Genomic DNA, 23,020 nt, shown 5'->3' on the forward strand with positions numbered 1-23,020 from the left:
ACTGGTGAATATCAAGGCTCCAAGTATTCCTTCGCAATCGTGCATGCCTGCCTGCAGGTTTATCAATCTGTCGGAACAAAGTTGCTATCATGCAAGAATTTTCAAAAATTACAGAGGAATGCCAGGCCAGAAGGAGTCGGGAATATTTTTGTTAATCAGGTATGACAGAACTGGAAGTCTATTTGTCAATGCTATCTGAGGTTTTCAATAATGTCTGTTGCTTTTTTTACAGTCAGTCCTTGGAGATTGCTATGCTTAAAGGCAAAAATGCATTATTTATTGTGCATAACTTTCAGCTAGATCAGATAGAAGAAAAATCATTCTGTATTGACATCTGTTAGAACCTTATCTGGTTTTTCGATTATTCATTTCAAATACACATATTTTCCTGGATATTCTACATAATATTATATATTATATGCAACAGTTCAAGGGAGGAACTTGGGAATATTTGGGAACATATTCAGTTGCATCCCATTTAAGTAACTCCAGAAGATTGAAATAGAATTTTGTTTTGATTTGTTTACATATTGACAGAAAAATTACATCTCCTGAACAAACATTCCAAAATCTGAACACTTAAATTTTTAAGTGTTTTTGAATTACCAAAACCCTACTTGATGCATACGCATCACTTAAGTTATCACTTATGCAGTGATAATGAAGCCAAAATTTAAATAACAAAATAATTTGAATTTGTCTGAGAATCACAGAGAAAGCTTTCCACTGTTTGGAGTCATACCTGGCACAAAGGAAGATGGCCGCGGTTGATGGAGCCCAATCATCTCAGTTCCAGGACATCACTGCAGGAGTTCCTCAGGGTAGTGTCCCAGGCCCAACCATCTTTAGTTCCTTCATCAATTACCTTTTTATTTATTTCTACATCATAAGATCGGAAGTGATATATTTGTTGTTTAGTTCCAGTTGCAACCTAGATCATGAAGCAGCAAGAAGTGGACAAAATTCTGGCTTAAGCTGGTATGTGGCAAGAAACATTCAAGCCACACAACTGATAGGCAATGACCATCTTCAACAGGTGAGAATCTAACCGCTTCCCCATGACATTCAACCGCATTACCAATGTAAAATTGCACGTCATCAACATCTTGGGGGCCATAATTGACCAGAAACATGAATGGGCCAGCCATATAAATACAGAGGCTTCAAGAGCTGGTCAGAAGCAATGAATTCTGCAGCATGTGACTCATGCTGTGATCCGATGATACAACTCTAACAATATTAAAAAATTCAAAATAGAGCAGCCCATTTAATTGGCACCATCCACCACCTTAAAAAATAATGTCCTCACCCATCATATAGTGTGGCAGCAGTATGTATCATTGTGTGCAAGATACACTGCAGCATCTTGCCAAAGCCTCTTCAACAGAATCTCCTGTGGTAGGGTATCGTGGTACCTAGGTGGGATGTACCTTATACTGTAGTATGAGTGGTAGAACCTGCCTGCTGGTTCTGCCCAGCAGGCGGAGCATAAGAGTCTGTGCTTCACCCAGAGTCATTCTGTACCAGAGCTGCTGGGGTAACTACCTGTTCATTAAAGCCTTCAATTGGACTACAATCTTGCTTCAGTAGTGATTGATCGTGCATCATCTCCCAAACCCACAATAATAATAATCTTTATTGTCACAAGTCATTGCTTACATTGCAATGAAGTTACTGTGAAAAGCCCCTAATCACCACATTCCAGCGTCTGTTCGGGTACACAGAGGGAGAATTCAGAATGTCCAAATTACCTAACAGCATGTCTTTCGGGACTTGTAGGAGGGAACCGGAGCACCTGGCGGAAGCCCACGCAGACACGGGGAGACAGTGACCCAGCCGGGAACCCTGGTGCTATGAAGCAACAGCGCTAACCACTGTGCTACCATGCTGCCCACAACCTTTACCTTTAGAAGGACAGGAGCAGCAGACACATGGGAAGACTACCACATGCAAGCTTTCGTCCCAGACTTGTACAATTCTGACTTGGAAATATATTGCTGTTTATTCATCATTGCTGGGTCAGATTCCTGTTACACCCTTTTCAACAGAACTGTGACAGTACCTTCACCAAATGGACTGCAGTGGTTTGAGAAAGCAACTGACCATTGTAGTAAGGATATTGGGAGTCCATATCGAGTAAGATTAAATAACTTTTTTTCAGTTTAGTTGTGTCCAACACCCGATAGATCCCGATCGGATTTCTTCCCCATCAGTGTCTTACTGTCCAATCTTTTATTTATAGCTGAATGGAGTTCCCCCACTCCTCAGCGGGGCAGCTTGTACTCCGCGATAACCACGGGGAAGATAATCATACCCACCCCGTAAGTCCCGGGAGGGATACGTCCACCATCATCTTTTCTGGGGCAATTAGGGATACTCAACACATGTTGGCCTTTCGAGCAGCATGCACATCACATGAACAAATAAAAAGAAATTCCCTTCATGACTTAAAGAAACCCAAGTATTTCACGATGAATACATTTTGAAGCGCGTCCTCCCCGTGTCTGCGTGGATTTCCTCCGGGTGCTCCGGTTTCCTCCCACAGTCCAAAGGTGTGCGGGTTAGGTGAATTGGCCAATGATAAATTGCCCTTAATGTCCAAATTGCCCTTGGTGTTGGGTGGAAGTGTTGAGTTTGGGTAGGGTGCTCTTTCCAAGAGCCGGTGCAGACTCAAAGGGCCGAATGGCCTCCTTCTGCACTGTAAATTCAATGTTAATCTATGATTAATCTAGGACAAAGTTTCGGCACAACATCGTGGGCCGAAGGGCCTGTTCTGTGCTGTATTTTTCTATGTCCTATGTTCTATGTTCTAAGCATTAAAGAACAAAGAACAATACAGCACAGGAACAGACCGTTCGGACCTCCAAGCCTGCACCGGTCATGATACCACCCTTGCTCAAAACCCTCAGCACTTCCTAGTACCGTATCCCTCTATACCCATCCTATCCATGTATTTGTCGAGATGCCTTTTGAACGCCATTAATATATCTGATGTTCTACAGGAAAATGGCTCAATCATTTTGCACACAGCTAGGCCTACAAGCACCAGTGAGATAATTACCAGATCATTTGTTTTGGGTGTCATTGGTTGAGGAATAAACATTGTCTGGGGAGAGGTAAAACGTCCTCGCTCTTCAAAAATGTTTCAAGGGATCTCTCACATTCGCTGAAGGGCAGACAAGAGCGCAGGTTAAGGTCACATCCAAAATATGACATCTCCAACAGTATAACGCTCTCTCGGTTGTGCACTGGAGTGTCAGCCGAGATTATGTCCCAAGTTTCCAGAGTGGGATTAGAATAAATCCGAAATTAATTTCACTGCCCACCTCTCCCTCTCTCCATGGACATGTATTTTCCTCTACTTGAAATATTCACCCAGTTTTCCCTTAAAATGGTCCATGCCTCAACTATTCTCAATGACAAATCATTTCATATTCCAGCAGCTCTATTGAGTTGTCCGAACCTCTCTTGGTGACAAATTTAATTGGTGGTCCTTTGTCTTGACGCTTTAGCCAGAGGAAAAATTAATATTTCCCCACTGACCATTTCAAATCCCTTCATTGTTATGAAACTGTTATTAAATCTCCTTTTAGTTTTCTCAGTTTCAGTGGAAGAAGTCCACTTTCTGTAATCTGCACTCGGAATAGTTTCGCACCCTTGCCATTACCATTGTCAAAGTATATGGTACCTTCACTACAGCAATAACAGCAATAATTCCAACAAATATTTTCCATAAATTTATTACCTATTTTACTACTGGTCCTATTCCTAAAATTCCATTGCAATTTTGATGCTTTATACTGCACTTATACTTTCAGGGAATTATATATTTGAACTTCTAGATCGCTGTTAATCCAAACACTTGCAGTTTCTTTCCATTCAATGTAAATTCCCATTTCCTATTTTTTCTCTCAAAATAGATGACCTCATACTTATCCATGTTCAATTGTATCCGTCTTTCTGTTAACTTGTCTAAATCTTCCTGATACAGAAATAAAATACTGCGCATGTTGGAAATCTGCAATTAAAACAGAAAATGCTGGAAAAACTCAGCAGGCCTGTTGGCATATGTGGAGAGAGAATCAGAGTTAACGTTTCGAGTCTGTATTACTCTTACGGACTCAAGATGGCATCTATGTTTCTCTTTCCACAGATGTTGCCAGTCCCGCTGAGTTTTTCCATCTTTCTCTGTATTTATTTAAATCTTCCTGATATATTGCCTGGCCAGCCTCATTGTTGCCAAGCACCCCCTATTTTTATGTTATTAGCACACCTTAAGATGTGTTCACTTCTCTCAAGTTCAAATAATTTCCTGGGCTACATTTTCCATTATACTATATTAATTTTTCTAATAGGCCCATTGCGATAAATCTTTTTATCTCCTTCTAAAAATCCACATTCACTATATATACTACACTTCTTTGATCTATCCAATCTATTTTGTCAAAAATTGTGTTACATTTTTCAAATGTGATATGCCTTTAGCATATCCATGATTGACCTCTCCGTGACTAACCCATGCATTTCTCTTTTTACTTGAATTGTGAATTCTGTGGTGAGAATTTTATGTGTGGAGTGTGGGCCGAGAGCACGGGAAATTATGAGAGAAAATGTCCCATTCAAATAAAACGCACAAATGTGTTTGTGAACTGAGGCTTGTGTATGATTGTGCTGTGCAGGCATACTTTGCATAGGGTGGGATTCCCCATTGTCCGCCACTCGCCCGTGGCGTTCTTGCGGTGGATGGAGCGTAAGAATCCAGCCCATAGTGTTTCTGTTGCTATTTGTTTTTCGCAGGTCCCTGAGACAGTTCCGCAGCGGCTGTCTCCCTGAGGGAGCACAATGGAAGGGGAAGGCTGCACTCTCCCTTGACTGGTGCCTGCCTCTTCCTGCCCTCGCTAGCAGCGTTCAGCCTTTTAGAAAGTGCACTTCATGCTGGCTGACGGCGAATCAGCCAGAAGTGTGTTCCAGGTCCGTCAAGTGTGCGAGACCGATGGACTAAAAATTCAGGCCGTGAATTTAGGTATAATGGGCTGGATTCTCCGATTTGCAGACTAAGTGCTGACACCAGCGTGGGAAAAGTGGCGTTTAAGGCCAGAAAAAGCGGTGCAACAGCTGCACCGATCCTCCGTCCGGTGGGGGGCTAGCTACCGCGCAGCGTAAAGCTCCCAGCTTTACCTGTGGATACGGCCGATGAATTGCCAGTGACCTGCGGCGGCCACGCCATACAACATGGCGGCAGTCGCGCGCGGACCTAGCCTGCCAAAAAACGCCCTATTGAAACCCCCCTCACCACCCACAAGTCCCCCCAGCCCCCATCGAAACCCCCCCTTTCGGCAGAACGGCTCCTCCCTGACTTTGGCGGCACTGGACAAAGTCCGCAGGCGCCACACGCGGTCTACAAAAAAAACATAAGTGTTCCACGACGCCGGGGGCAGAGCATCGGGGAGGGCCTCAGGTAACGTCCTGAGGCCATCCATACGGCGGCACCGTACTCCCCGAGTATGCTGTTTTTGAGGGGCAGAGCATTGCAAAAGTGGCGGCGCCCCCAATTCCGGTGCAAACTGGGGTTCTCCGGACGATCGCCGAACGCGATTTCGCCAATGCCGACCGGAAAATCCCACCAAATTAGTCTGTAGTTACCTGGTTTATCCTTCTTTCTCTTTCTGTGGTGGTGATAGAAATGGCAGCCATAGAAGGTCCATTATAGTGTTCAGCTCCTGATATAATACTGGAGCTAACCTACTGGGCACATGCATTCAGATGTGGCATAAAACCTCTTCTACTGCATTGGTAACAGCTCAAGAGAAGCAACAGTGAACACTACGCTGGCAAGGCTGCCAAATGCTGTAAACTAACAATCCCACTGTGGAAATCCAGAAAGATGAGCAAATGTGATAAATAGATCAAAAATATATTGCACTCTGGTAGTCTATCTATGATTAGATTTATTTTGAAAATAGATTCAATTCCATGTTGCTACTAGTTAGTAAGTTTTCCTTCACCTTTATGGATTAAATCTAATACATTGTCATGCAACCTTACTGCGTTATCTTTTCTATATTGCAAATAAATTCACCAAAGTTTTAAACCTATACTCTATAAATATTGTTTGGCTTCTTGTCATAGCAAAAGCACCACGGTAGCACAGTGGTTAGCATGGTTGCCTCACAGCGCCATGGTCCCAGGTTCGATTCCCGGCTTGACTCAGTGTCTGTGTGGAGTCTGCACGTTCTCCCCGTGTCTGCGTGGGTTTTGCCGGGTGCTCCGGTTTTCTCCCACAAGTCCTGAAAGACGTGCTTTTAGGTAATTTGGACATTCTGAATTCTCCCTCAGTGTACCCGAGCAGGTGCCGGAATGTGACGACTAGGGGCTTTTCACAGTAACTTCACTGCAGTGTTAATGTAAGTCTACTTGTGACAATAAAGGTTATTATTTTTAAAAATGTTTGAAGGATGTTATAGTTTTTCAAACTGCTGCTCTTTTTGAATTAACTAACTTACTACGTCACATGGTGATGCTAACTGATGCATATGGACCGATCAGCATTTTCTGATTTGTGACAATCAACAGTCAATGGCAATTAACTATCCCTCTGTCAGGGGCATTCTGTACACATGTTCAATAGACCAAATTGTGGGGCGCGATTTAATGCTCAAAAGAGTCCCATTTTGGGTGCGTACAGCAGGTTGTTTCTCGGCACCCCTGGGACTCTGTTTGCTGGATTCATTGTTTTTGAGAGTAAATGCGGAGTAACTGTGGCGTTTTACGACAAAAACGTTGGCGCCGACCCCTCACCAATCCTGCGACCAGTGAGGGGATAGCAGCTGTGCCAATAAAACACCCGGCTCCCACAATATAAACGGCTTGGGAATGGCCGGGTCCGTGGCCGCGCATGGTGACGACCTGCAGCGGTCGCGCCATAACACATTGCACCGGCTGTGCGCGCACCCGACCGGCCAGATAGTGCTCCCTTGGCCACCCCCTGGCCAGCCTCCACCAGTTCCCCAGCCCTCGGGAAAGGCCCCACAGCAAGCAGCACGGCGCTCCCCCGACTGTCCGCAGCCGCCATGCTGGGTTCCCGACCGCTAGGACCACACGTCAACCGCGCAGCCGGGAACTCGGTCCATCGGGGGGTGGGAGCATTGGGGGAGGGCCTTCAGGTGACCCACTAAAGTCGTTCCAACAGCCTGTGGTGCATGATGCGATGACGCCATTTGGAGGGGCGGAGGATACAAAACCAGCATCAAACAGATGAAGCCCCCGATTTCAGCGTCAGAAGGGATTCTCTGCCCGATCATCGATTACAAAATCGGCGTCAGGGAACGGTGAATCCCGCCCTGTTTTTTTCATGACCTTGTTTGGGAACACCCCGCCAAGGCCACACTTCATTTTCAAATGATCTCTTGCCCCCCTTGGACCTCCCATTCCGGCCTCCGGACAACTCTAGCACCTCAACTTACCTCTAAGCGGGCCCTTGAGCCTCCTGTCACCCAAACTCTTAAGAGCAGGTCACAGCAGGCATGATCCCTAGCTGGGGCAACCTGGCACCTGGGCACTTAGGCACTCCCAGCCTCACACCTTGGCAGTGCCCCTGCCAGCCTGGCAGTGCCACCTATGCTCCCTGTCTGTGCCACAATGCATGGGTGACACCATCATGGTGCTCGGGTGGCAGTGCCAACATGCCTGGGTGGCAGCTCTGCCCAAAACCCGACCACCCGGGGTCCCCCAATGGCCTGGAAGCTCCCCTCAGATACCGTTGTGCCTGTTCCACGTTTGTGCAGACCAGTGCTAAATAGCGCCATGGCATTGTCTTCCAGGGGTGGGCATTCATTCCCGGTCTCGGGAGAATCAGGCACTGACATATTTAAATGAGCCTAATAACGCATTTAAATATGTAAATCTGGATCTCACCCAGTGAGGGTGAGATCCAGATCGTGACATTTCGCCAGACCTCACGAGACCTTCCAGCTCGCGCGATTTAACAGCCTCCTCGCGTCACCGAGTTGGGCATGGCGAGGCCGTTTGATCATGCCCAATATTTCCTGTTCCTTTACTGTGTTTGAGAATCATCCGCATCAAAATATCATTTATCTTCCTCTGCCAATCAGTCTAGGGTTACTACAGGAACAGTCCCCAACATTTCCTTTTGAGCTTCTTCAACTACTGAAATTGAGACTGGGACATATTTCTGTGAATTTTCATTATAGTCCTAACTCATTACCTACATTATAGTTGCTAAGAATTGGGGAAATTATGAATAAAAAATAAAATTGGGATCAAATAAAATAAAAAGGGGAATTGATAAGTGCAGCTGTACAAAGGGGAGTTTGATACGTGAATTAGCCTCCCAGTGAGAAAGGTGGGTGTTTACCTATGTGACTGGTGGAGAACAATGAGTTGTAGAAGAGGTGACTTCAAAGTGGAGAGATAAAGGAATTGCCACCTTTATGCAAAAAGCTGGGTCCACAAGGTGGGTAACATCAAAAGGAAAGAATGATGGACGGGATTCTCCAGTCGCCGATACCAAAATCGCGTTCGTCGATTGGCCGGAGAATCAAACTTTAGGACCAAATCGGGGTGGCGGCGCTTTCGCGATGCTCCACCGCAACCAAAGCGTGGCAATACTCTCCGAGTACGCCACACGATGTATCGACGGCCTCAGGACGTTGCCTGAGGCCCGCCCCCGATCATCTGAGTTGCCGACGGCGTCGGTCTCTCATGGTCTCATCCGTCGGGAACTCAGCATGACAGCTGCAGACTCAGTCGAGGGAGGGCCGATCCATGCGCAGGAGGACTTTGCCAGGGGCTGGGGGCACTGTGGAGGGGGTGGTCCGGGGAGCGTGAGCTGGCCGGGGGGGGTGGGGGGGGCACTATTTTGCAGGCCGGGTCCACGAGCGGCCGCCGTCATGTTACAAGGCACGGCGGCTGCAGGCTGCCGCCATGCGCATGCGCGGCCATTGACCCGGGCCATATCGGCAGCTAGAGCCGGATGCTCTACACTGCCTTGATTCTAGCCCCCAGCCAAACGGAGGCTTGGTGGCCGTTTTAAGCCATTTTCTCTGTAGTAAAACGCCACTGTTCCCACCCCGGTGTGGGGACACAGCCTCAAAATCAGAGAATCCAGCCCGATATATCCAAACGCAATAACTAGTGAAAGGCGCTTAGTAGAAGCAGCTACCATCACAGTCACACTCAGCTGCAGAAAACATGCTTCCCCAAAAACAAGTTATTGCTAAATGCCGGCTGCCTAAAATCCTAAAAGGTAAACAAGGAAGGATATGCTTTCACTGAGACTGAAGAAGGTTTCTCCAAATGTGGACAAATAACTTGGGTGTGGCAACTCATAGAGTTAGTTACATAATATTGGACGTTGTTCAGGAAAAAGGAGCATCTCAGCATTCAGGAAACATAGGTAGTTGCGAACAAAGGGGTAAATTCATGTAATACTGTGTGTGTAGATCCATCAGTGGAGTTAAGTGTACTGTTGTAGTGTATTATCTATCCTGTTTTGTATTTTTTCTTTTAAGTTAATTAATATTCCTTATTAATTGACTACAAGTCTGGACTGCTCCTCACTGGTTTGCATATCTTTCCTCACATTATACCAAATTGAAAATGTACACCACAAAGAAGCGGTGTTCCAATTTACCCTTCCAGGTTTTGAGATACTGTTGCATTTAACGTCAGCAAGGGTCTTAACAAAAGTGAATTGCAGAATGTTATTCTAGCTTCTAGGAAGCGTCACAATTGCCACTTGTCGCATTGTAAGATAGTAATGAAAGATATTTAAACCGTGAAAGCAAAGCCGAAAGTCTAATTGGTTAACATTAATAAAAAACATAGTTGTCTGATTCTAGAATTTGTGTTGAAACAGTTAAGGATTTCATAGGTCAGATTTAACAAATTAGCATTCCTGGCTCAGAAATCTAACAAGAACATAGGCCATCTCTGGGAGGAGCTGCGTGGTATTTTTGGAAAAACACACGTGGCGTAGGTGTACTTGTATTGCTGCTGATTGTTTAGCAGCTCTAATATAACTCAATGCTGGTTAAAATTACAGGACTGCTCATTTTAATCCCCCTCAAATGCTTAAGTTAATTTTTCTGGCCTGCATCAAAGTTTTGAACAAGGTTATATGGTACTTCTTTTCATTTTTCGTATTGAGGCCGCCTAGGTAACTATTATTCGAATTTTAGGCATGCTGGAGTAAGATCTCTTGTTCTGCACGGTGTCATAATATCCACTCATGTATATAATGAGATGCAGACAGGCAGTGATTGACACACAGGATAACCAATGAACACACACCACACAGAACAACCAATCACCAGACAGGACACCACCACTATAAAGCCCACAGGGCATTAAGACTCTCTCTCTCTCACAGGACACAGCTACTGAGATAGTTAGAGTGCACAAGCCAGTGAGCACCATCTCCATGAGATAGAGAGCTAGTCTGGTCAAGCCAGTAGGAGGTTATCAGTTAGATTAATAGAGGGCGAAATTCTCCCCCAACGGCGCGATGTCCGCCGACTGGCGCCAAAAACGGTGCCAATCAGACGGGCATCGCGCCGGCCCAAAGGTGCGGAATACTCCGCATCTTTGGGGGCCGAGCCCCAACATTAAGGGGCTAGGCCGGCGCCAGAGGGATTTCCGCCCCGCCAGCTGGCGGAAATGCCGTTTGTTGCCCCGCCAGCTAGCGGAAATGGTGTTTGTTGCCCCGCCAGCTGGCGCGGAAATGCGGCGCATGCGCGGGAGCGTCAGCGGCCGCCGACAGTTTCCCGCGCATGCGCAGTGGGGAGAGTCTCTTCCGCCTCCGCCATGGTGGAGGCTGTGGCGGAGGCGGAAGGGAAAGAGTGCCCCCACGGCACAGGCCCGCCCGCGGATCGGTGGGCCCCGATCACGGGCCAGGCCACCGTGGGGGTACCCCCCGGGGTCAGATCGTCCCGCGCCCCCCCCAGGACCCCGGAGCCCACCCACGCCGCCTGGTCCCGCTGGTAAATACCAGCTTTGATTTACGCCGGCGGGACAGGCAATTTCTGGGCGGGACTTCGGCCCATCCGGGCTGGAGAATTGAGCGGGGGGTCCCGCCAACCGGCGCGGCCCGATTCCCGCCCCCGCCCAATCTCCGGTACCAGAGACTTCGGCGGGAGCGGGGGCGGGATTCACGGCGGCCAACGGCCATTCTCCGACCCGGCGGGGGGTCGGAGAATGACGCCCAGAGTGTCAACCCACAGCAGATTATGTACAGCAATCAGCAAGTTCAATAAAACAGTGTTGGACCATCTCCTGTGTCGGAAGCCTGTTTCTAGTTTCACTGCATCCAGTTGCAGTCAACGTTGAACCAACTCACATAACACATCACACGAGAGAAGGATATTGCTGCTGGTAACTCAACCAGCTGTTCGTACACTTCCAGGTGATCCTGCTTGGAGCAGCATGGACAGTGGCAGAGGTGTTAGGGTGAACCTTCGACTTGCTGTCCGGGTGTAAAACTGACATTACAAATGACATTACAATTATAGACACTGCCCATTCGTTCTTTACCTTTCAGTCAAATGATTGAGCAAAGTCAGAAGTCTTACAACACCAGGTTAAAGTCCAACGGGTTTGTTTCGATGTCACTAGCTTTCAGAGCGCTGCTCCTTCCTCAGGTGAATGAAGAGGGATGTTCCAGGAACATATATATATATATAAAGTCACATATATAAACATATATAAAGTCACACAGACCAATGCAATACCTGACCAGAAAGTCACATGACAAAAGATGTAGGATCTTGCTGCTTGACATCTTAATGTAACAGCCTTAATTGTAATGTGTCTTACTTTGTCAGTTTTCAAAAGATCTGCGAGGCAGCTGGGAGAGGCAGAATGGATTGTTCCTGCCTTATATTATTTTCAGTGTGGCTTCTGTCACCTGATAATAGAATGTCATTGGCAGTAATTGTAGAAAATCAATGGCCTGGATCGCTCCACCTTCCACTGAAAGAAGGTACACGGAAAGAAATGGCCACAAACAAAAATTGAGCAGTAATTGACGCGTGATAATAATAGGCTAACACTGGACAGTCTTTGGATTTCTAAAACACACGTATATTCATGAAAGATTTTGGTGGCGGTTTCTGTCCACTGCATCCATATTACAATATGGGGAGCGAGGTCGGCAAAAATGGTAACAAATAACATTATGCTCATTGGGAATCTAATGTTCACCTCCCACCATTTGACATGAGTACTGGACATGGAGCATCGAAACACCTGGAGGTCATGTCAGAAACAGCACGTGTAAGATTTCTAAATGATTTGTGTGGAGCTGCAGGTTGCACAAAACACCTTCCGGTCTGTTGCCAATCTTTCGAATGCTCTTCCCTGGAATTGCGTACTCACCACTCAAGTGCACATTTCAACAGTTTTCTGCCCTCTCTGGGGAACACGATACTATTTTGAAGAAGAGCAGGAGAATTCTTCATTGTTTCCTGGTCAATATTTCTCACTCAACCAGCATCACCAAAACAAATTATTTGGTCATTTTCACATTGCTATTTGTGAGTCTTTGCTGTGTAGTTATAGAATCCTGCATGTCTGACAATGGGCAAAATTCTCCGCCTTGCGACGAAAGTAGCGGAGTTCCCAATGAGGCTGAGATGTGGAGAAAATGGGATCGACATCAGGCGCCGCTCAATTTCCGATGCACTGCCCCCCCCCCCCCCCCCCAGTGTTGTCGGGATCCAGGTTCATGCCCTATGCCAGCGGGAGGATGCAAATGCGGCATTGCATCCATTTAGCGGGCCAGGCACCATGGCTGGGATTCTCCGAGCCTCCCCGCCGAAATCGCCTCGGTGCGGGGGCGGAGAATGGTGTGTCAGACCCGCAATCGGGTGCGACGCCAGGACACGAACATCCGGTGACCGGAGAATCGGCGCCAGTCACGTGCGTGCGGTCGACACAGCGCTGGTCGTGGACCGTTGAAAGAGGCCCCCGCAGCGATTCTCTGCGGTCAACCGGCCGTGTTCCCACTGGTGTGGTTCACGTATGGTTCCACCCGGCGGGAGCTTGGCACCGCGGCTGCGGTGGCCGTCCTGGTGGGGGGGCGGGGGGATCAGCCTCCCGAGGGGGGAGCCTCCATGACGGCCAGGCCCACAATAGGGGGCCACCGATCGGCGGGCGCACACGATCTGGGGGGCCGACCTTCTTCTGCGTTGGCCCGCTTAGTAAGTTCGCCATGTTGCGCGGGCCCGGCGCTGAAGCGCCCGCCGCGCGCATGTGTGGACCTGCTGCGTACGGCAGCTGGAGCGACACACAGCACTCCAGGGCCATGGTGGCCCCCTGTGGGCCACGGAATTGCTGGTCCAAGAGGCCCGGTGACACCGGCATGAAACACTCCGGTGTTTACGTTGGCGTCAACACTTAGCCGCGGTTTTGGAGAATGCCGGGTCACATTCTCTGGGCCCACATGTTTCTCTGGTCATTTGGGCTGGGAATTATTTCTAACATACATTTACAGGATATGGGCATTGCTGGTTAAGCCCAAATTTATTGCCCATTCCTAGTTGCCCTATAGAAGGTGGTGGTGAGTTGCCTTCTTGAACTGTTGCAGTCCCAGAGGTGTAGGTACGCTGCTGTGAGGGAGGGAGTTCCAGGATTTTGACCCAAAACGAAGGAACATGATATGTTTCCAAGTCGGGGTGGTGAGTGACTTGGAGAGGAACCTCCAGGTGGTGGGGATGCCAGATATCTACTGCTCTTGTCCTTCCAGGTCAGTCATTTTCAAACTCAGAGTCGTGACAACACAGGTGGGGCACAGGTGCGTGTCAGGAGGGCAGTGGAGTGATCGGTCATGCGTTTCCGATCGAGGGAGGACAGGCCCAACGGCTGCGACTGGCTTTTAAAAATGTTGCTGCAAGCAGCTTTCAAGAATGCTGACCATCTCACACATGAGTGCCCCCTTAGCTGGATCTAGCAGTGCGCAGGCCCAGAGCCCAGCGGGGCTGAGTGCCTCCTCATGACATCAGTTAGCTGTGTCCCAGGATGAATAATCGATGGAATCTACCCATCAGAAGCGGTGGCAGAGAGGAGATCACTGATATCATGTGCTCTGGGCGCAAAATTACGGAGGAGAAATTCCTCCATTTTGTAGTTGCCAGCAAGCAAGCAACAGGACTGTGTGAGGAAGTGAAGATGGATCACTTTGTAATAAAGGAAGAGAGGGCCAGAGACACAAACAGGCCAGGATATCATAATGAATCTGCTGGAGAGAACTTCCCAGGAGTCGACAGAAGGACAAAGCAGTGCCGGTACGAACTGTATCCTGGACTATAGAGCCTCTGGCCAATTAAAAATTAAGAAGAAACTGAAATTGGGAACAAGGCAGGAGAAAGATGATTCCTTGAAGTATGGTATTGTTAATTGTGCCAATGCAAATCAGATGCAAAGCCCATGTGTGAAGACTAAAGGAATAAAAGGTTATGGTGTTCGGGCGGGAAAGTGGAGCTGAGTCCACAAAAGATCAGCCATGATCTCATTGAATGTTGGAGCAGGCTCGAAGGGCCAGATGGCCTACTCCTGCTCCTAGTTCTTATGTTCTTATGTGTGTTATATGCAGGGAAGTACTGGCAAATGAAAGTTTAAAATCCTCAAAACTTCAAAGGCATTTGAAGGCTAAGTATGGCGAGTTTGATGACAAACCTCTTGATTTTTTTCAAAGGATGCAGCGAAAACGTAAATTGTCAGCTGAAGTCCTGAGCAGAAATGTAACATTGAATGACAAAGCGTGAGGACCAAGCAGGCTTGCCTGTCGCATTGAAGGGAAGCAATAACGTTGTGTCGTGAAGGTTGGTCTGCGGGAGCCGCGAAGCTTGGCATGGGTCCCGAAGGTCAGCTGGTGTCCTGGGAAAAAAAAGTTTGAAAAACACTGGGCTAGATGGTAATGGTCGTGGGTTTGGAACGTGCTGCCTAATTATGTGGGCAAGGATCACTGCAGTTCTTGACAAGTGTGGCCCTGATGTGGTGGACCTCGTGGTGAGTCAAGGGGTTACTCTTTAAAGGAGTTACCCCAAAGACCATCCAAGGCCACCCTCCCCCCCCACAATGCAATATCTGTCAACCCCCCCCTACCAGACCGCCCTCCACCAACCCCCACCATAAACCCCTAAATCATGAACCCCCAAGACCCCTGAAATATAAAGACCCCCAGAGAGACCCCATAACTAAAGAGACCCCCCCCCCCCCCCCAGTGACACCCTAAATAAGGAGACTCTTGTCAGAATGCCCTCCAGGAAAGAGACCTCTGTCAGGAAGCCCCCCCAAAATAGACCCCTGTCAGGAAGCCTCCCAGAAGAGAGATGCCTGTCTGGAAGCTAGAGAGCAATCCAGACAGAGGTAGTGAAAAAAGTACTGCTTTAACACTCACCTGCTAGCTCAGGAAACACCATGTGTTAATTCCTGAAAAGAGAAAACCAGTCAGCTGTGTTTAAACCCCCTCGGATCTTTGATCTGCAAGCCATTCATATTAATTTTACCAAGCTGTGATTGACAGTTTCCACATAAACACAGCTGTTATCATTACTCCATTCATCTTCCTTCATGGTTGAGTAACTCTGAAGTGGTCCAACCACAATGTTTATAAATATAAAGCTTTGATTGACAATTCCTGAACCACTTCAAACAGAATTAAGTGTTTTACATTCATCTCCCTTTACGGTCGAGTGATTTTGAAGTGGTCAACTGGAAATTGACAGCACTTAACTCTGTTTGAAATTCTTCAGGAGCTGTCAATCAAAGCTTGATCTTTATAAACTTTGTGGTTACCCCCTTAGTCCACTGTGAGGTCCACCGCATCCACCAGGGGATGGCCAGTTGCGTGACCTCGCTATTGGGCCATCCGCTCAAAATGGTGGGCCAATAGTGGGATTCCATTGTAATCCTTTGCTGTGCATAACTTCCTCATTTGCGCTCCCAACGGAAACGTATATCAGGTGCTATTCAACTCTGGCGGGAGAGCATAGTCTCCCAAACTGAGAATTTCACTCATTATAACTTTTAAAAATTCTCTCAAGTCAATTTCTAAAGTGTAAAGTGCTTTGGAAACTCTTGAGGCTGTGGCAGGCGCTAGATAAACTCAAGTTTTTCTCTCACACATACGGCTCAGTTCTGCAGCGGAGCCCCCAGATGCCTACCTGTACCCCTGGCGGGCAGCTTGCTAACATTGCTGGACCATGAAAGGGGTCCGTACGTGTTACTATAGTGGATGCCCTACTCACCAGAGTTGAAAAATCGACACTGAAGTTCTTAATAGCTCCTGTTGAATGAACTAAAGGCGTGAGATCCGTACTATGACAGCCAAACAACGATGATCATTTTAGTAGCGATACCTGGCGATTTTGTTCCTTAATCTTTTCAAGAGACTGAATCCAGGAGAGGAGGGAGTGAAGAGATAAAGCTTAACAATAGTCAATGGCTTTTATTAAACCACTTTAAACTCAGACTGCTTCCCTTTACAAAGAAAAGGGAATTAAATTCTTATCATTTAAGGTTAATATTACACAAGGAGCAGGGTTATAATCCTATTTATTATTCTGTCTTTAATTCTAAGTGCTTAAGAAAGGTTTTCCTTTTATTTCTTTCCTTTACATTATTTTTACTGAAGGTTTTCCATTTCTGATACGATAAGGGAACCCCCCCGCACCCCTCATCTCCTCCCCCCCCCCCCTCCCCCGCCCAACAGCGTGACCCGATAAGCCAAATTGGGCCTGCAACAGCACGCTGCCTACCCAAATAAGGAGATGAAACCCTCATAAGAGAGTAAAGCCAGGATTGATTAAAAGATGTCAGGCACAGACCAGGAGACAGCAGCGTAGCCTCCTCCATCTCCCCTACCCTCAAACTGAAGAAGGTCACCAATAACACAGATCCACAGCATACAGGCACTCAGTCCAACAATTTATTTTTCTTAATTCAGGGGCAATTTAGCATGGCCAAGCCACCTAACCTGCACATCTCTGGGTTGTGGGGGTGAATCCCACACAGACACAGGGAGAATGTGAACTCATTCCAACAAATTAAGCAAGGATTAACCAACCACCCACACATTTCCCCCTACTCCAACAACCCCAGAGACACCAACCATAAAGAAGAATCATAAGGAACCCAGTCCTCTCTAGGATACATGATCTGTCCGGACCGTCACAGGAGATAAGCTCGGATTCTCTAAACTCAAAATTACAAAAACACTAAATTAAAACCCTCCGCACCTTCAGGGGCTAGGCTGGCGCCGGACTGGTTTGTGTCACACCGGCCGGCGGGGAAGGGGCTTGGCGCCAGGCCAACCGGCGCCGAAGGGCCTCCGCTGGCCGGCGCCAGTTGGTGTATGCGCGGGAGCGCCAGCGTGTGCTGGCGACATCCCAGCGCATGCGCGGGGGGATCATCTCCGCGTCAGCCATGGCGGAGGACCACAGCAGCCGACGCGGAAGAATAGAGTGCCCCCACGGCATAGGCCCGCCCACGGATCAGTGGGCCCCGATCGCGGGCCAGGCCATCGTGGGGGCACCTGCCAGGGCCAGATCCCCCCGTGCCCCCACGAGGACCCCGGAGGACGCCCGCGGATCCAGGTTCCACTGGTAAGTACCTACTCTAATTTACGCCGGCGGGACTTGCCGAAAATGGGTGACCACTCGGCCCATCGAGGGCCGGAGAATCGCCAGGAGGGCCGCTGCCAGCGGCTGCCGACCGGCGTGGCGCATTTCCCGCCCCAGTTAAATCCCCGGCGCCGGAGAATTCGGGGGGTCGGAGAATCCCGCCCCACATTTCACATTACAAACGCAGTGTGGTTTTTACCAAATCAGGATAACAGGTGGCCCTCATCACCTTGCTCATTCATCGTATTCAGGAAAAAAGACAATGGGCGGAATTCTCCTGAACTGTTACTAAATGTTACTGCGAGCGGGAAAACTGGTGCGAATTGCACAGTGCGATTCCCATCGCTCCAGGAATTAAATGTGCCAAAAAGCTTGCTGCACCTTTTATCTAAACCACAGTGTGTGTTTAACCCATATACTGTGGACAAATGATCACACAAGCTGTTTAGCACAATAATAGTTTATTAACATACACAAGGTTAATTACTTAATCAATCACACGCTCGTTTACATTGGATTATAAACTAATATACTTAAAAACACCCTTAACTTAACTTCCTGGTGACTGGCAAGTACAGAGCAGATATGGCCTTATCTGAGATCTGGTAGTTTGGCAGTGTTGCTGTTCGTGTGTGTCCTCTGTTCTTGTCCCTCTGTGGATGGCGTGATGGTGCTCTTTTTGGCTGGTGAGGAATTCACCGTTGTTGTTGGCTATTGAAGCTGCAGTCACAAGCTGTAGTCGAGAGAGCGAGTGGTGGGCTACACAGTACCTTTTATCCTTCTAGCTTTCGCACCATTTGGGCGGTCCCAGGTGAAGGTCCAATGTATCGATAGACTCTCCATCACCCTGATCAATCCTGACCAACTGGAGGCGGACACCTTGATGGCTGGGCGGGTCCTGGTCATCCATGGCCATTAGTGTCCGAGGCACATAGGCCTTCCCAAATAAGGAAAGTAGGTGCCGCTGAGTCTGCCACTTATTGTCAGTTTCTACCTGGAACCCATTGTCCCGGGAAGACCTTTTAATGGCCTTTCTCCTGTGTTAGTTTCTGCATAAGTCTGACCTATAGATTTGTACATTTGCAGGCTGCAGACTGTGTTCAGGCTTGGCCAAATTTCCCATCAATCATTGCAGGTGGCCATTTTAAATGGCCACAAGCTGATGTTGTGACCAAACACACCAGTAAGCCCAGCTTCGTAGAGATGCCCTTTTAAAATGTCAGTACCCCTGCACAACCATGTTCGCTAACATTAACCCCCCCACCCCACAGCTGGTTGAAACTGGCTGAAACTGACCAGACAGATTTAAATGCTGATGTTCATAAACATCCAGGAGATAAGTGCTTTCACTTCCACTTTTTCTTAGCAGAAGGCACTTAGCCTCTTTTGATTTGGTGAGGACCAGTCAACTGAAGTAAGATGTTTATAAACATTGTGGTTAACTTCAAAGAAGGGTACTTGAGATGCAGTCAAGCTTGAAAGGAAATGAAAATGAACAATCCAGACATCTTGCTGCCTGTAAGCTATTACCCAGACTAATGTTATTTCTCTTTGAAAGTTAATAGATGCCTTGCAGATCAAAGGATCTGAGGGGGATTTAAAGCCTTGTGAAGTGTGTGGCTACGAAGTAATAGCTGCTGCCTTCAACCCTTCTGACTTAGACAACAGGTGTAAGGAGCTGCTAAGTGAACAAACAATAATTTTTCACTGTTCTGCCTGGGTGCACTTTAGCTTCCAGGCAGAGGTGACTAATTGGCGGGGGGGGGGGAAGAGAGTCTGATATAGGGATTTTATAGGGGGGGGGGGTTTCTGATGATGGGGTGTCTAGGCGGCGGGGTGGGCAGGATTTATATTGTGTTCAGGGGGGGAGAGGGGCACTCCGACGGACTTTGGGGCCGCAATATTAAATACTTACCCCCTTGACCCACCGCAGGGTCCACTGAATCAGGGCCATGCTTGAAGATACTTGCACCAATCCACGCCTGTGTGAATCCCATCCGAGAGGCCTGAAGCATCACAGGAGTGTGGAAAATTGGGCTTTCAACCTGTGAATTGGATGCAAATGGGTCACGTGACCCCATTTGCATCCTCCCGCTCGATTCTCTGCCAGAGCGGGAACACCATTAACAGTGGTGGGTGGTACAGAGCCCACCCCATATTTTAAACAATGCAATGAGATCTGATGTGTTGGGTACTCTGGATCTGTGGAGACTGCGTTTACCTTAGCAGTAACATAGACAGGCTACGAACACTTGTAATAGTACAACTCTATTTTATTTAACTAAGAGCTGTTAAACATACTTGCACTGTGGGTCGACACTATGTTCGATTGACTGAAGACCTATGCCTAACCTGACCAGCCTATACTGCTCGCACATGGTGGATATTTGTGCTACTGACTGCGGGCTCTGTCTGTCTCAGAGACTGCATCACGAATGAGCGGGAAAACTAGTGCCCTCTGTCTTTATAGTGACTGTGCCCTAACTGGTGATTGGCTGCTGTGTTGATTGATCTTGCAGTGTGTCAGTCAGTGTGTGTCTCTGCACCATCATATGCTGATGTGTATATTATGACAAGATCGTTCTAAATTAATTACTCAAAGATTTTCCAATGCACTGGTGACCATGCCCTTGATAACAATATACCTACAATTTTATTCTCCTGATGTGATATAAATTGAGTAATCATAAAAGCTCATGGTTTGATTCTATAAAATGTCTCTTGTACTTTTTCATTCAGTGCACTGTTAGACCAACAGAATTCCAGAGAGTGCATCAAGTCAAAATGTGAAATGAATGATTCAGATTTCTCTTAAGCACAATTGGCTGTCTCTATTTATCAAGATGAAGTGTACAGTTAGCCTTGAGGCATCATCAGAATGGAGGGTCACTATACCCAGCTTTGCCACTCAAAATAAATTCCAGTTTGACATTGCCCTAATGTACTAAGCTTTGAGTTAAACAATGCACATTCAGGCATTTTTGTAGAGGTCTTTAAAATAAACATGCAATTCCCTGAAATTCCATGGGGTTCTACTGATCTTGGGCAGGAAGCTGAGAGGTTCCAGGTACATGGCAGAAATGACTATTAGCCGCTTTCCAGATGTGTAGTTGGAGACAGTAGACCCTTCACAGAATCTCGGGACTGTGGTATTATCATAACTATCAGCATTGCAAGGGTTAAGGTAGTGTCGAGAGTAGTCACTAGAGGGAGCTACAGCTACAACTATTTAAGGCAGGGGAGTAGTGTATGCAGGAGATAGCTGGTGAAGGTCATAAGAGCAGATAGTGTGAGTAAGGCTAGATTATAGTTTATACCAATGGTGAGATTAGCAGTTGAGTGTAGTTCGATGTTATTGAGCAATTGTGGATTCTTAAGGACTAAGTGTCGAATCCCAGTTGAGTAATGTAAATAAAATCATAGCTTTGTTTAAGCTAAAGCTATTTTGTGGTCTTTGTGAACACTGCACCAACCATCCTGAAATAAGCAACTCAAAGAACACAAGGATCATTCACATTCAATGAAACATTTCATTTTCCAGTGCTCTTTCTGCATTATTAAAAGCTGATGTTTCAAGGGTAGAACAGATGGGAAATGAGGACGGATTACATAAATTTAAACTCTCGGGAGAGTAGGTTAAGAAAGCACTTGCATTGATCTGATTCTTCAGGAATTCTCAGAAAAGTTGCAAAATAAGTCCCAGGACATGAGTAACCTTGTAGGATAATCAGGTTTGCAACATGCAATTGCATGTAGGGAGTGATGATGGAATCTGGGCACTTGGATCACTGCTCACTACATTTTGCCTGCAGTGTGCTCGATTGATGTTGCATCACAAAACAAGATGAGTTCAGTAAAGTAGTTACACAATGTCCCACCACAGAGCACTGGGAGGGCAGAAGGTCAAGCGATATGTGTTCAGCCCTGACACCACGTAAAAGACTTCTTGCTTTAAAGCTGACCTGGGGAACAAATGATGGACGAAGATAAGGGCCCAAATCTTCCAATCAGGTACCAGGAACCAATAGGTGGACTTTTTCATTCTCTGCACAGAGCGCTGGCTGAGGCGAGAAAACAGGCCTGCAGCTCGCAGACTACACAGCTGAGTTTTCTCTCCAGATAATCCAGCACTCTGTACAGAAAAACTGGAGGGGTGGCCCACGCCATCACGTTGACGGGACTGAAACATGTCAGCAGCTGGGAATCCCAGGGTTGGGCCTCCTTTTTAAAGGATGCTCCGTTCTCCGATATAAAACATGTGAACATTCCCATCCCCGGACACAGGGGACCTGCCCCCACTGAGATAGCAGTCCTTCCCCTACATGGTAAGTCATGGGGGACCCCGTCCATGGAGACAGGGGACTCCCCCCCCTGCCATGGCCACAGGGAAGGCCCCAACGAACCTCCCCAGATGGTCCCCGCAGTGCCCCAGCACCATGGAATTCCCCCTGGCCCACAGGCACTACCCCTTGGCACCCTGCCAAGCACAGTGCCATGGTGCCAGGGAGCAGGGCCAGGGTATTGCCCGGACATGTCCCTCCCCCCTCAGTGACTATACTTACCTGTATGCCCTTGGTGGGTCCCCCACGCCTGGTTCTGTTTCTGAAAAGCAGCTGTAAACCTCGCCGATGTGCCGTCACATTGACGAGGGGGCAATTTGAAATGTGAGTAGACAACATGACGGGGGGGCCCACTAATTATATTAATACGTATTGAAATTATGTTCTGTCCTTTCCTGGGTGGGAACCTCATTGTGTCACTGGTGAGAGACGGGAGAATCAGTAAATGAGATCTCTTCGGTGAGATTTGAATTTTCTGAGTCTCGAGAAACTTTGCGGCCATGTTGCTGTTTGCATTCACGCCCAACACGGGCGCAAAATCGCGGCACTTGAAGCACCCTGATGAGACAAAAAATATACTCTCTTAACCACCTCTGCTTTTGTTTTTTTTTTAATTTAAGGTGCCCAATTCTTTCTTTTCCAATTAAGGGGCAATTTTGTGTGACCAATCCACCTTCCCTGCACATCTTTGGGTTGTGGGGGTGAGACCCATGTAGACAAGGGGAGAATGTGCAAACTCCACACGGCAGTGACCCGGGGCCAGGATCGAACCCTTGACCTTGGCGCCGTCAGGCAGACATGCTAACCACTGCGCCACCGTGCCACCCATTCCTCTGATTTTGTTGGGCAATCGTCCTATGGAGGATCCTTTCAAACTCATTGAATTGCATGAAACATTGGAAACATCAGCGAATGGTGTGCCGCTTATAGAAGTCCGTTCAAATAACCCTGTGCAACAATAAGATCTGCCGCAGAACCATATGATAATTCTAAACCTCTTTCTCACCGCTACCTATTTTTTGCCGTTTTGAATTAGTTAGT

The sequence above is a fragment of the Scyliorhinus torazame genome, chromosome 14 (genome assembly GCF_047496885.1).
Source record: "Scyliorhinus torazame isolate Kashiwa2021f chromosome 14, sScyTor2.1, whole genome shotgun sequence".
NCBI classification, from domain to species: domain Eukaryota; kingdom Metazoa; phylum Chordata; class Chondrichthyes; order Carcharhiniformes; family Scyliorhinidae; genus Scyliorhinus; species Scyliorhinus torazame.